This window comes from Monopterus albus, unplaced genomic scaffold (genome assembly GCF_001952655.1).
Source record: "Monopterus albus unplaced genomic scaffold, M_albus_1.0 scaffold90.1, whole genome shotgun sequence".
NCBI classification, from domain to species: Eukaryota; Metazoa; Chordata; class Actinopteri; order Synbranchiformes; family Synbranchidae; genus Monopterus; species Monopterus albus.
Window position 1 is genome coordinate 888,995 of NW_018127970.1, and position 13,928 is coordinate 902,922.

The 13,928-nt window shown below is 40.6% G+C and overlaps 1 protein-coding gene across 1 annotated transcript in view; it reads right to left on the reverse strand.

Annotated features, from left to right (window-relative positions):
* The window catches only part of plekhh1 (pleckstrin homology domain containing, family H (with MyTH4 domain) member 1), a 181,879-nt gene that overhangs the window by 103,658 nt on the left and 64,293 nt on the right, over window positions 1-13,928 (reverse strand). The window lies entirely within an intron of this gene.

Here is a 13,928-nt window from a genome sequence, read left to right on the forward strand (position 1 = left end):
CCCCCCCCCCCCCTTCATCCTCACCGATCTGGGGAATTCCAGCATTCCCATGGTGCAGTTGTACATCCTGCGACTTGACAAGATCGGATCTCCAAGCTATTTTACTCAGCTTCCCCCCCACTTTATAACCTGCTCTGAGGAGCATTCTGTACTCATCACATCCTTTTTGCTTTCTTTATTTGATAATTATTTTTTATTATTGTTATTATTACGGTTATTATTTGAAAAACTTTCCAGACAGAAGGTTTTCTTGTCACTGCTTATTTAACTTATCAGAACATATTTATTGGTGATCATATGCATTTTTTGTTAATTTTGTTTTTTGTATTTATCTGGATAATGAACAATAGAATATATTTTCTTTTATGTTAAATTATGATCTTCCATATTAATCTAAAGATTGTGAAGACGTTTTTGTCAGTTTTCCTTTTTTCACAGTTTAATATATTGTACTTCAGTGACTCTTGTTCTGCAACTACACTTTGTCAAAATGAAAGTTAATTTAAAGCAAAAAAAAAAAAGTTTTGATTATTTATTGTACTTTTTTCTTACACCCTCTTATTGGACTGCAATTCCATCTAAACTAGATTTGCTTTATATTCATTCCTGATGTTCTCCCCTCCATACCTTACAACAGTCTGACCATAACAGTAGCTAACTGTTATTTCAGTGAATCAGCTTGTCTGTTTTTGCCTCAGATGTCCTGAGAGGTATTCTCACAGTACTTGGGGTTGTTGGTAGAAGGAGTATTCTTATACCTCCCTCGCTGCTGAGAGTCTCCAAGTTAGGAGACTGGTTATATTGACATAATGTTCATACAACCCAGTCTGTTTATCACAAGCAGTAGCTGTGACTAAATGGGTTGAGGAAGGTTTAACTTTGTTTTAATTTGATTGGATGCTTGATGCACTTGCTTGGCCCCCTTTGACCATTAGAAGTGCCTCACTGAATACATTCCAGCTAAGGCTTCTCTGCCTTTTTTATATTTGATAATCGAGGACAAAGAAGTCCCTCGTTCCGTGTTGCCTTCATGTGTTTAGAAGAGGTGAACAGTAAAACAGTTGAATGTATTTTTTTTTTTTTATTCAGACATGGTTTTTTTCACTACAGTAATTTGAGTTTATATGAAAGCCTGTTATTTTCCCTCCTCTTTGTAAGTATTGATTGCAGTTACATCAATAAACCCCATATTTTTGGAAAAGTTAAAACGTGTAATGACTTGTGTACAAGGTTTATGGGAAATCGGAATTATAGACTCAAGAAGCTGCAGCCATCAGGTTAGTAACACATTTGACTCATGATTGTGGAACATATTAAATATTGGGCTTAAAGTGCAACTATGCCCCTTTAAATCTGTGCAATGAAGACCTCTCTAATGCCTATTTAAAAGTTTAATATTTTGACAATTGAGTTTCTTAATTTATTTTATTTTGGACAGAATTGAAGAAAATGGCTATTTTAATATTTACATGATACTTTAGGGAATTTGTTTTGGAAAGAGGTGTCAATGTTTTTTTTTAAACTAGAGAAAAGCAGCACTTTTAATTTCAGAATTTGCATTAAATGTTGCATTTTCTTCAGTATAAAAGTAATTTATAGTGGCACTTCCATGGGTAAACTGCAAATAACCTCTAATAACTCATTTGAAATATTTTATTTTTTTAATAAAACCACTTTGTCAATATGTAAATGAACACAGGAGAAAGATCAGGGCTCAAGTCGGTCTACAGAACCTAACTGGCACTATAGCAGCATAATTTGAAAACCCAGGCTTTATATAAAGGGACAATATGTTCTATTTAAAAGTAAAACCAAAAAGGGAAATGGTGTATGATGCTGAACTAAAGGGAGTTTCACTGTAGTGGAAGTTGATTGGTGTGCTGCACAGAGATCTGTCAGGGGGGTAGTGACCTGGGGATGATCAAACTCTTGAAAAGGTTTGGTTATACAAATACACAACAATCTTGGTTTCAACTGAAATATTGATCAGGGGTCTGTAGCCTTTCCAGGAATAACAAAATTTGCTGAGGTTACAGTACAACCTGATCAGTGATCATGTAAAGAATAGGACAAACTGAATTCAAAATACATAATGTACTATCACATGTTGTGTCTGTTTTTAACAGAAACTAAATAAAGTTGAACAATCTAGATCTGACCATTAATACAAGCAGAGTGGTGTTTTTCATAGCAACATACTGTAGCTTCCCCTTCATACAGTCCACCCAACATCCACACAGCTTCTGCTTTTTCTCGCTCTCTGGATGCTTTTCGTCTGTCTATGTTTATATTATCTCAGATTCCAAAAAGAAGCCGGAACAGGAACACCTTTCCCTCTGTACAATGGTGGGTGCCGACCTGTGGAGGCTCCTTTGTTGCTTTATTCAAGGGAACCTGGCCCTGGAGCTCGCTGCCAATAAGTTAGAGGGAGACAGCCAGCAAACTGTTTTTGATATCCATAGGCATTTATGACTAGTTCAGACATGATTACTCACTAATTCATACTGTTTCATTCTGTGTCACGCATTTTTTAAAAGCAGTGAAAGTTAAAACATGTGGACAACAAACCAAAACTGATGAGTGATCAGTCAAAAATCATGGGATTTCAAAGCAGTGATCCGCAACAAACTTGGAAGCAGAAGTCATAATGCAAGAACTGGTTATACAAATGTACTCTTAAGGAGTCACATTTTAAAATCATAATAGGATATGTCATTTTGAATGCTACTGACAAAGAAATGACCAATTCTGGGTAGTAGTGCAGATACCAAACTGGCCTTATTGCTATGGTTGAAGTGTCACTAGAGCCAAAACCACCACGCTTAGGGAAAACTTTCTGAACTTCCTAATATCTCCTTAAAAACATGATTTTGAACTGTTTCAAGCATTAGACACTTCCATATGGGGTGTGTTGGCTTTTATTTTCTCTGTATCTGTTACTGCTGTAACCAGTAACACCCCACACAAGGCCAAATTAGTCTGTTAGGATTTATGACAAATTGTTCATAACAAATCTAACAAAGAGCTAGCTGACCCCCCAAAATCTGTCTCTAAGTGACTTTTAACAAACAGAATGACTAAATATTTGTTCATGCATAGGTCTCACCAGGTCTCCAGGTGAGTGTCACTCATGTGCACCTCCTTCTTTCTTACTGCAGCCTTTCAGAACAACTTAAATTACATGCAGTTTGAAGGACTTGAAAGAGGGCTGTTTCCTGTTTGTGTGGTTTGTGAATAGAAGCACCTTGACATGAAGTACCAGGAAGTGGGTTTCTGAACCTACAGCAGCAGATCTGAGGGTAGCAGCAGGATGGGGTCACCTGCTCTTTGATATCTGGCAAAAAAAACTTCCATTATTGCATCACATTGTACAGCAGATATCTTTCCTATATGGAAAAGGTGCAGCGACACAGATCATGCTTGTGGCTCATTCATTACTTCCTGCACAACAGAATCGCCATTTACCTTTAACCCTCGAGGTTGAGCAAGAGAATGTGGCGGCTGGCACACTTTGTAACTGTGTTATCAGAGGCAGGTTTAGCTCTTTGTTTGAGAGAGATGTGAGCAAATAGTGCTGGATGTGCTAGCTGTGCTATTTCCCTTATCTCCACTCATGGCTGAGAGCTGGGTAGCTGCAGCGCTTCATGCATGCACGTGTCTGCGCCGCTGCAAGTGTGACAGGTGATGTGGGAGGGATAATGAATCACCAAACAAGGGCTGAGGTCAACACTGAGCAATGGGGTTAAGTTAGAGGGTATTCAGATGCTGCTTTGTCTCTAGAAAACAGAGATGCATAGTTAACCTCCTTTAGACACACATACCACAACTCAGAAACCTGCAGTATCAACACCCACTAAAGTAAAAACTGCACTTTTAAGTGGAGGGATTGGTTTTCTGCTGTGTAAAAACCCTGACCCACACTGAACAAAAATGCATGCATGGCCTTTTGTGAAATATTTACCATCTTGCTGCAAGTTAGACATTTCATGTCTCATATACACATACTACAGACAGCAACCAGTTAGCTTAGCATAAAGACTTTAGACAGGGGGAAACAGCTACCCTGGATCTTGGTTTGTGTAATATGTATAAAAACCAAAAAGCAAAACCTGAAATTTGCCATTTTACATGGGGTTATGTGCTGGACTATTTCTGTACTGGCAGTTTCTACTGGCTGCCTGGCCAAGAAACAGCCTGTCAAAGAGCAAACCGTCATTTTTACACTTTGGTTTTTGTGGGAATTTGGGGTTGTTGGAAAGTGGATTTCGTTACCTTTGGACAGAGCCAAGAAAGTTGTTTCCACGTTTCCAGTCTATATATTAAGCTAAGATAAAAGGCTGCTTGTTACAACTACATATCCACCTTGCAGACTGGTATCAATGCTGTCTTATCTAGAAAGCAAATAAGCATATTCCTTAAAACGGCAGAGCACTAAAAGGATGCTGCACATACCTCAAAAATACATGTATCTGTCACAGCGATCAAACCTTTGACTTTGTTTTTACAGAACTTAACCCTGTCACTGCCGCTCAAGGTTCGTTCTTGCTCATGTGTGGTTAACACCTTTAGCTCCTCTCTGTGCTCACTTCGTGGCTGATTTGTCCATGACTTCACAAACTGGATTGAGTTCCAGTTAGAGTCTTGTTTTCACAAATACTAAAATTCTTAACTTAATTATAGGGATGTGTTTTTATCAATTGTGATAACAAGGGGCCTTGTCGTTCCATTTCAAATCCCTTCCTGACTATTACCAGCCTATAGCATACATATTTCATTGTTTTGGAAGTTTACCTTCTGAATACAAAACAGTACAGATTACTGGACTTGAGTGAAAGAGAAAGTGTTACATTTATGAAGACAATGTGGCCACTTTCATTTACGTTTTGGTACTGTCCCACTTTCAACCTTATGATTTGTTTCTGGGTAATCATATTCAGTACTTCTTAAACTATTGTCAGTCTTTTAAATGAGCATTTTAATAATCACGTTGCTCTAATCTCAGTACATGTAACACTTCAGGCAATTGGGCAATTTTCTCTGCTGCCCACAGCAAATGTCCACTCTTAACTTTGTAGGCCTATGGCCATGAGACTGATTGCAGATCAGCAAAGACAACAGTTACAACCACTCCCTGATCTTGTGGGTTTAACCCAGGCACTCTGCAGCCCTATTATCTAGGCAACTGAGGCTATGACACACTGTTTACTGAGCAATGACCATTAGCTCTGCCAGGATCCAGTGTCACATGTGCTTTTCTTCCCTGGGGCTAAGTGGCAACTCTTGACCTGTAAAAGAAAGGTAGTGAAAACACATATGTGTTGGGCAGAAGAGCAGAGAGGTGAGGAGGCCTCAGAGGACAGCGCCAGTGATGGCTGCCTTACAGGTTGTGGAAACACATCCCTCCACTCCTTAGTGTGACAAAAAAAAAAAAAAAAAAAACGCCCACAAAAATCCCCCTGGGCCCAAAAAAAAGGCGATGACTTTTTCCTAACAAGACTCGCTGGCCTGCTGGAAACAGGAGATGAGGACTGGCCAATGGCAGAGCCTGTCCCGAACCTGACACTGCTATGCTTTAGTTTTCTGGTCCACTGGGCCGAATGAGTCACTCCTTCAGCTCTCCTGAGTGCTGAGCCACTTAACTCCTCCTGCCTCATAACTCCCAACACCGAGGGAGGAAAGAGGCCTCCATTAATGAGGCAACACTTTTGCAGCATTTTGACTGGTTTATTATAACTTGGGTCTTGTTGTTGTAGTTTTGGCCATTGTTTCTATCGCTTATAATAAAATTGTGCTCACAAAAGTCATTGTTGAGATCTGGAAACATGGCACCATCGCAACAGTACTGGCCAAGAAACATAACGCGAGCCTACAGTTTAGCCAGATTAACTAAACCAGTTTAGGTAATAGTTTGAACCCTTAATACAAAGTAAACTTTACTTGCAACCCCTTAAACACTGATTTACCATTTTAATTTCATACTCATTTCTTCAAGACAAAAATAAATTAAATTAGTCATTCACAACTTAAAAGAGTTTCTCATTTCCTCCCCGTTATCATCTCATAACCTCTTTATGGGATCTAGAACTCTTGACTGGAAATTATTGATATAAAACACTTTGTCTGGAAGTAAAACCAAAAGTGAGCAGACCTGAAATGTCAGTAATAGTCCCTCATTGCACAAGAAAACTATGAGTGCACGAGACCAAGTATGGTATGACAAGACTACTCTGTCAGGCCTTATGGATGTTTAGCAATGTTGCCTACACTAGGTATTGTGGCAGAAAATATAAAAATATGAGTAAAACTGTATATGTTTTTCTTGCACAATGGCTGACTGAAACACAAGATGCATTAAAGCACATGACATGCAGGAGGGAGTTTACAGCTTGCTAACTCCTCGCTTACATACTGCATGTCCTCCTCCGTGTGTGATGCATGATAGTGAATGAGGTTAGTTTAAAGCCACTTAACCGTGCTGAAGCTGAAAACAGCACATTTCCTCACATGATTCTCGGTTTTGTTTTGCTGCATCTGTTTCCTCCGGTGGCAGCGGCACTGGAAAACAACCTCATTCTCACTTCTGAAATGCACTTTTCAGTTTCTTACCAGGTCATTACCTATTTATATGCACACACACACATTGTGTTTTTATTCCTTGTGGGGACTTTACATTGACTTACATTCCTTTCCTGTAGACTTATCCTAACCTTAACCATAACTACTACTTGCCTAACCCTAGCCCTGACCCTTATACCTAACCTCACCCTAACATTAAACCATGACGCAAGCCTAAAATTCTGTGATTTCCTTGGCCGAGTCCCCACAATGTGAGTGTGTTGACAAGTTTCGGGCCCCATAATGTAAGTAATACAAAGGCGCACACACACACACACACTCTTAGAAATAAACACGCTCCTACGCCCTTACCTGCCTACAGATACGCACTGGACCATGAAAAACCTGTATAGCTGACTAATCAACCACTCTGAGTCACTCAGGCCTTTTATAGATATAAGTAGATGAAGATGACATAAGTGATAGTTTTAAAGGAAGTCCTTTCTCGGTCTTGTACAAAGGCCAAGTCTGCACTAGACACAGATGAACATCTTGTACCTGCGATCTAACACTCAACTCAGTCAAATGGAGAAAACGTGATTAGGTTGAAGCTATTACAAGGCCAAGAAAGTAAAAAAAAAAGAAAAAAGATGACACTGGGTGCTTGAAAGACAGAAACAGATAGGAGCCATAGCGAGACAGTGAGGATGACTGGACTTAAGTCACGCTCCTGCTACTCTAACCATGGCTGTATCTGTTTTTTTTTGTTTTGTTTGCATTGTAAACAAGTCCCAGCTATGTGGCCTTGAGAGGTTAGGGAACAGTTAAAAGTGAACTCAGTATCTCTCTCTCTGTCTTTCTGTGTGTGTGTATTTCACAATGCTCTGCTGGTGGAGGCTCAGAGAGACGTAGATAAGAACTGACTGTGAGAAACCGCAGATCTCACACCCACTCACTAGGAAAGAACACACAGAAATACACAGGAACATGCACGTACACACATGCACGTACACACACACACACGTACGAGGCAAATGTGCATACATGCTCCAGCTCACATGTAAGTATGAACAACTAAAGCAATGTCTCCAGGAAAGGCACATTTAACAGCTGATGCATGAACAACTAAAGCGTTGTCCCCAGGAAAGGCACATTTAACAGCTGATGCTGGGTTCTTTCTGGGATGTATGTGCAGCTCCTCCTGCTTGAGGAATTTAGCTATGAAAAAGAAAAAAAAAAATCACAACACAGATTGTTTGGAAATGTCTGGCTGCTGCTCAGATTTCTCAAGACAAGTCTTCCATTCAGATAAAGCCCAGCTTGAAACCTGTCAAGCTCGCTCCTGTCCTACGGTCACCCTCCAGCCTCACCTGCTAACCTGCTGCGACATGCACTCACGCAGGTAGGCAGGAAAAAAAGGATTAGAGAACTTTACACAAAGGCTTTGAGTAATGGTGGTGTCAGCATATTACTAAATCAACTACCACATCTGTAAGTGTCCGCAGTGTTAGGTTTCTATCTGAGATTTTTGTAAACTTTGTCAGAGGGGCATAGACAGTTGGCTCAAATTAGGATTATTATTATTAGCTGTGGGCTTTGACTGGTTGCAGAGGTCTGGGTTTGAGAGCTGAAACTTACATATGAGTCAGACTTAAACCACAAAAAGAGGGCTTTAACTTGACATGAATTGAGGCCTAAACTGAGACAAATGTATTTAACTATTTAAAGACAAAATAACATAATCTTCCGACTGAAAGGTTTAATATATAAAATGCATACCCTGCTGTATGTCGGATAATTTTAGTAAACTTTTGATAGATATTGTTTTATAACTGACATTGTTGTGTCAGTTTTCTTACTTATGCTACTTCTACAGTATATTTTAGCATGTCAATATTTTTCATCTTTCTGGCTTGTGGCCCCTCGTTGTTCATTCTTAGTCATGTCCCCTAATAATGACATCTTTAAAGCAAGAACAAATTCAGTCACACAACCTTCAGTTTACAGCTGAAAAGTTGAAGTCTTAAGCAATAAAACACATGTTGCTCAATTCTATAGGATCTGTTTGTTTTTGTTTTTTTTTTTACTTTGGCTAATATGCTATGCTCACATTTCAGCTGTTACAGATAAACATTTCTTAAAAGCAAGTCAAGAAGTAGAATTGAATTAATTGATCAATTCAACACACATTTGATTGTCCTGGTACTACAGGCTTATTGCAACTATTGTTAGCAAACTTTAGATAGATAAGGCCATATTATTGGCATTACAGAGTCAGTGTGCTGACTACATTATAACTCCCATCTACTGAAGCTAAACTTGCAGTAATTTCTCAAACACTGTACCCTACCAGGAAGTGACTAAATCGCTCTCATTCGCTGTTCACGTATTCATTTTTATGTTGAGAGGTGCTTTCGACACCTCCGATGACACAGACTCATTGAACAGCACTGGCAGCAGTGCAGGGATATCAGTTTCTAGATTTAGTTGAGCGGGGCTTCTCAAAGTCCAGAGTCTGGGATTTTTGTCTTCAGTGGTTACTTAGAAAACTATTTCAACACATCTTTCAAAGGAAACCAATTTTAATGGTCATCTTATTTGTCGGCGTTTGGACATGAAAGACTTGCAATTCGTTCATAAAAATGTGATTTGGTCTCACCTTCAAGGATTTGAAACTTAAAACTTTTTCTGACAAGACCTGAGACTTTACTTTGAACAGATATAAAAACAGCACTTACTGGGTCTGCATCTACACAAAAACAAGCCTAAACCACCTCCACAATACTTTTATACAAGGAAACAATAAATTTGTTCTCAGAGGTGTAATCATCTGGGGTTTCCACTCTAAGAATCAGGCATCATTGTTATCAGAGACATGGAATAACAGGCGAGAAAGGCTGACTGCAGCCAAGAGGAAGACCACGGCACAATATGAGGCAAAGGAGATCTCAATAAATCACAGCGCTAACTGATTCCCCACCTGTGTCCGCTGTCTTCCCAGAAACAAAGTCACACTCTGGAAAATCATGACCATGATGCTCAGACACAAAGTCACACAATCATGAGTCTGGGATATCAAGAGCCAGTCATTTAAAGAACAAACTACCCCTTTAAGGCAAAACTTTTTGTTTTGGCATAGGATTTTAGGTTTGATGTTTCACAGTGGCGCACACACAGCTGTTCAAATGCATGCTTTGCAAACAACACAGCCATTAATGTGATTAGAAGGCTCTTAACAATTTCCAGTTTTCAGTCTTAAAAAGAGCATTGTGGTCTCAGCCAAACCAAAAGTCTGAAACAAATTAACATCATCCATAAACCATCATATTAACAGTAATACACTGCCATCCAGATTTATAGTACTTCCCAGTAAAAGATTGTCAGTGTTTCTGGAGGTGATGCACCAAGTGTGTGTGTTTTTGAATGTATGTACAAGTCTGCCACATATACAAACACATATGAATGTGTATGAGCATACAAACACATATGAATGTGTATGAGCATGTGTCCTGAAGGGGGAGGGTTGTTTACTTGGGCAGCCTCTCAGAGAGCGTCTCTTGGCCGGCTCCCACTTCCTGCCCCTGTGCCTGGAGCAGCAGCCTGTCTAGTCAGCCACCTCAGGCTGACAGGGAGACCACATGCTAAAAGACTTATTGGCCTACTTTATAAGTCTTATGGGAAGGAAGAGGACTGTAGGCCTGCTCTGGGTGGAGCTGGAATAGTTTTGAAGAGAGATTGGGGGGTGTAAGGGGTGTCTGATTTTTTTAATAAAGCACTCAGCTTCCCTCCCTTCTTTCCCTGCTTTTCCTCTGAGTGCTTACAGCTGCAGGGATGGAGAAGGGGGGGGGCCTAGCGGAACAGAGTGAACAGGCTCCACATAGAGAGGGCTGTTCATGAAGTCACATCTGGACCTTTCCCAGAGAACTCAATGGAGCGGAGAGGCAAATGAAAGTCTTAAGTTATGTAATTGAGCTTTTCCATGTGCACCAGACGGCAATGTTGGCTTGATCTGTAGCACAGGATGTTAGCGAAATCCTATGGACATTTATGTCCCTCGCAAAGGCCTGACAAACTCAGTCAGGCTTATGTTGCTACTGTCATGTCTGTAGCAGCTCACTAACACAGAATCTGGATATAGTGGTGCTCAAGGCCCATACATGGAATCACAGCGGTGAGACACTTGGCCTTTGAGGCATAACAAACAGGGTTTGGCATTTACTGCTACTAAAAGACCTACTTAGGTTGATTGGCTAATGTTGTTTTGCTGTAGTTAGGCTTCAACTGTCCAGCAGTGGAAAATCACTAGAGAATTATGAACAGCACATGACTGAATGTGGTATACAATGATTCTTTTTGAACCTTGTTCAAAGTGTAAACCACTGTAATGTAATTTTGAGCCTTCCAGTTTATGACAAACATATGTCTGCTGGTGTATTATTATGTTTAGCAATGACTTGAGCACAGGGGCTGTAAAATAAGCTGCCAGGCTGGTTATGAGAGGGAGAGGGAAGAAAAGACCTGTACTGTAGCATTACATGTTGAGAGGTGAAGACACGAATGTAAGAGAAACACGTGTGTGGATGCAAAACAAGCATGTAGTCATCTGTACTGTGTGTGTGTGTGTCCATATGTATAAGACAACTGTGGGATGGGTGTACATTGTAACCACACATTGAAGAAAGTCTCCAGTATCAGCGCCAGCTTTGATTTACCTTCTACTGCCAAAGGGAGACACAGGAGATGCTCCTGAAATGAACACCTTGGTAAAACCTGTCGCTGTATAAGATGTCAGTGCTGGGCCTCTATGTGGCGCAGCGCCAAGCCGTGAGCCACTATCACCTCCACCACCACGTTGACCACAGTGCCATCCATTAATAAAGGAGAACAATAACAGTGACGGAGGGGAAGCTAACCCAGCGCAACGATACATTACCTGGCAATTAGACGAAGGGCAGAGGCAATGAGGGGAAATGCGGACCATATGGGAGGCTATGTGAGAGGTGACCTGACCCAAGGGGCCCACAACTCTCACATCAACACTCCTCGCCAGACTGGACCTGTTTGATGTCTTACATAATGCTCTGAATGCCACCCTCTTCTCCTTCTCTCTAGAGTCTTTTCCAACCACTTCCCCTCCTTCGCTTGCCCTCTGCTTTCCACTCAAGGACCACAACCACAAAGGCAAGTCCCAGCCAAGACAAGCACAGCCCTGAATCAAATCAATTTTTAGACATTATGGTGCAACTATTACAGCTTAACTCGCGGCTGACAAGCCGCACAAGACAGTCCCCTCATGAGTGTGTGAAGGATGAAGACTGTTACTATAAATCTTTAACTTAAGTGACCAAACACACAAAGGACTCAACAGTGGTTTCCACTGACAAAGTCCTTCTTCATGCATCCCTTATATAACATGCACTAGTAATCCTGATGATTATTCCTTGGACGTTGCTCGGTGGAATCAACCATACCCTAACACAGATCTCTTATACTGAATCATTACAAGGTCTTTCCTAGGGCCTGTGTCTTCCAGTGCTTAGAGAATTTTCCAAACATCTCCTTTTGATGATGCTGATCAAGTTGTGCTTTATTTCAAAAAGAACAGAGTAAAAAGGGTAAATGAACAGTTTGGTAAACACACAGTGTTTTCTGGCCAAGAGTTAAATGAGAAGATCAATACCACTCTCTTTTGTATGTACCAAGTATGAAGCTGAAGTGACTTAGCTTAGCTTAGCATGAAGACCAGAAACAGAGAAAATGGCTAGCCTGGTTCTGTTCAAAGGTAAACCATGTACCAAGCAGCACCTCTAAGGCTTACTAATTAACATGTTATATCTCATTTGTTTAAGGTGCAGTGTAAAAGCAACCATTTACATTTTTTCAGGGGACTCTATTTGCTGGCTAGGCCATTTTCTGCCTTGCCTGTCAACCTCATACTGATGCCAAAACTCCCAAATATAAAGAAAAACTGGACAAAACCACCTACAGTATAAAACCAAAACTTGTCAAAAAAGATAACATGTTAATGGGTGGGCTTTAGAGGTGCTGGTAGGCAGCCTTTTTAACTTGACAGAGCCAGGCTAGCTGTTTCCCCCTGTTTATAGTCTTTATGTTAACCTAAGCTAACTGTCTGCTGGTTCTAGCCTGATACATGGGGTACAAATATGAAATTGTCAGACTATTTCTTTAATCAGTATTTCACACAGTGTGCAGTGGCCCTTCCGCTGGCTCAGTCTGGCTAGTGTATAAGAACGGCTCATGGCCAGGTCTAGTTAGAACCAGAAGGGCCAGCAGCAGCTCTGTGGAAACACTGACTCACCAGCCCTTAACTCAACTCCTCACAGCTGGCTGACAGGAAAAAAGCACTTTATTTCTAAAACACCTTTGTCGTTACAACACAAAACATAACAGAGCTAAAACAAATCCGCAAGAAAGCCTTAACACAGTCCAGAAGAATAAATCTCAGACTTCACACAAACAAGCTCCAGAAATGAACTCATATGAAAAATCAAGCAGCACTGCAGCACGGCTCCTGATCCACCATGTGACAGAAAAGGAGCAAGAGAAAGACAGACAGAAAACTGTATCATTATTGTGGTTGGACCCATCAGAAGTCTCTTCTTAGACCGCTCTCCTCAGTGAAATTATTAATCACAGCTCTGTTTTTGGTGCTTCCGTGAGGTAAATGGACTTGTTATACTTCCAGTTCACTTAAAGAAAGCTGCTTTGACAGAGCCCTGTTTGAATTATGGTAGTAAAGCACAGGGCAAAGAGGTGTTGAGGTGTCGTGAGAGTGGCATGTTGTTTTTACATCGTTGCTGAAAGCTGATTGTTTCAACATCACACTAACGCAAAACAGAAACACAGTTTCACACGTCTATTTGATTCATATCAGTCATATGTGGTTTCATATTATTTGTTTATTTATGTTTCAGGTCAGAGGTCTCCAGCTTAGCACCATGGTGGGCCAGCAGCCCTCATGTTAACCAGATAATTTTACCTTTAACTACAAGCAACGAATGAATCATCATCATCATGTTTGTTGAAGTAATTTCTGCCCACCTCAGGGAAACAGGAAATCGCAGTGATAAAGGAAGTCAAAGAATAACAACAATGGCAAAAGCTGTGATGAAAGAGGCAGCTCAGAAAAGATGAGAATTTAACTGCTTGTTTGCCCAAATGGTTTCAGGTCCTCAAACCATAGCAAACAAACAGTTTAAATGTGCTGATGTAAACAAGATGTAAACAAAAGCAAAGAAAGCCAGGAGGAAGATGACTGTTTCCCTCTACTGCTGACAGCTTGCAGTAGAGGCTGGGGCAGCATGAAGGCAATGCAGCTTTGTACTGTTCTCTCAAATTTGTCACATCAACTT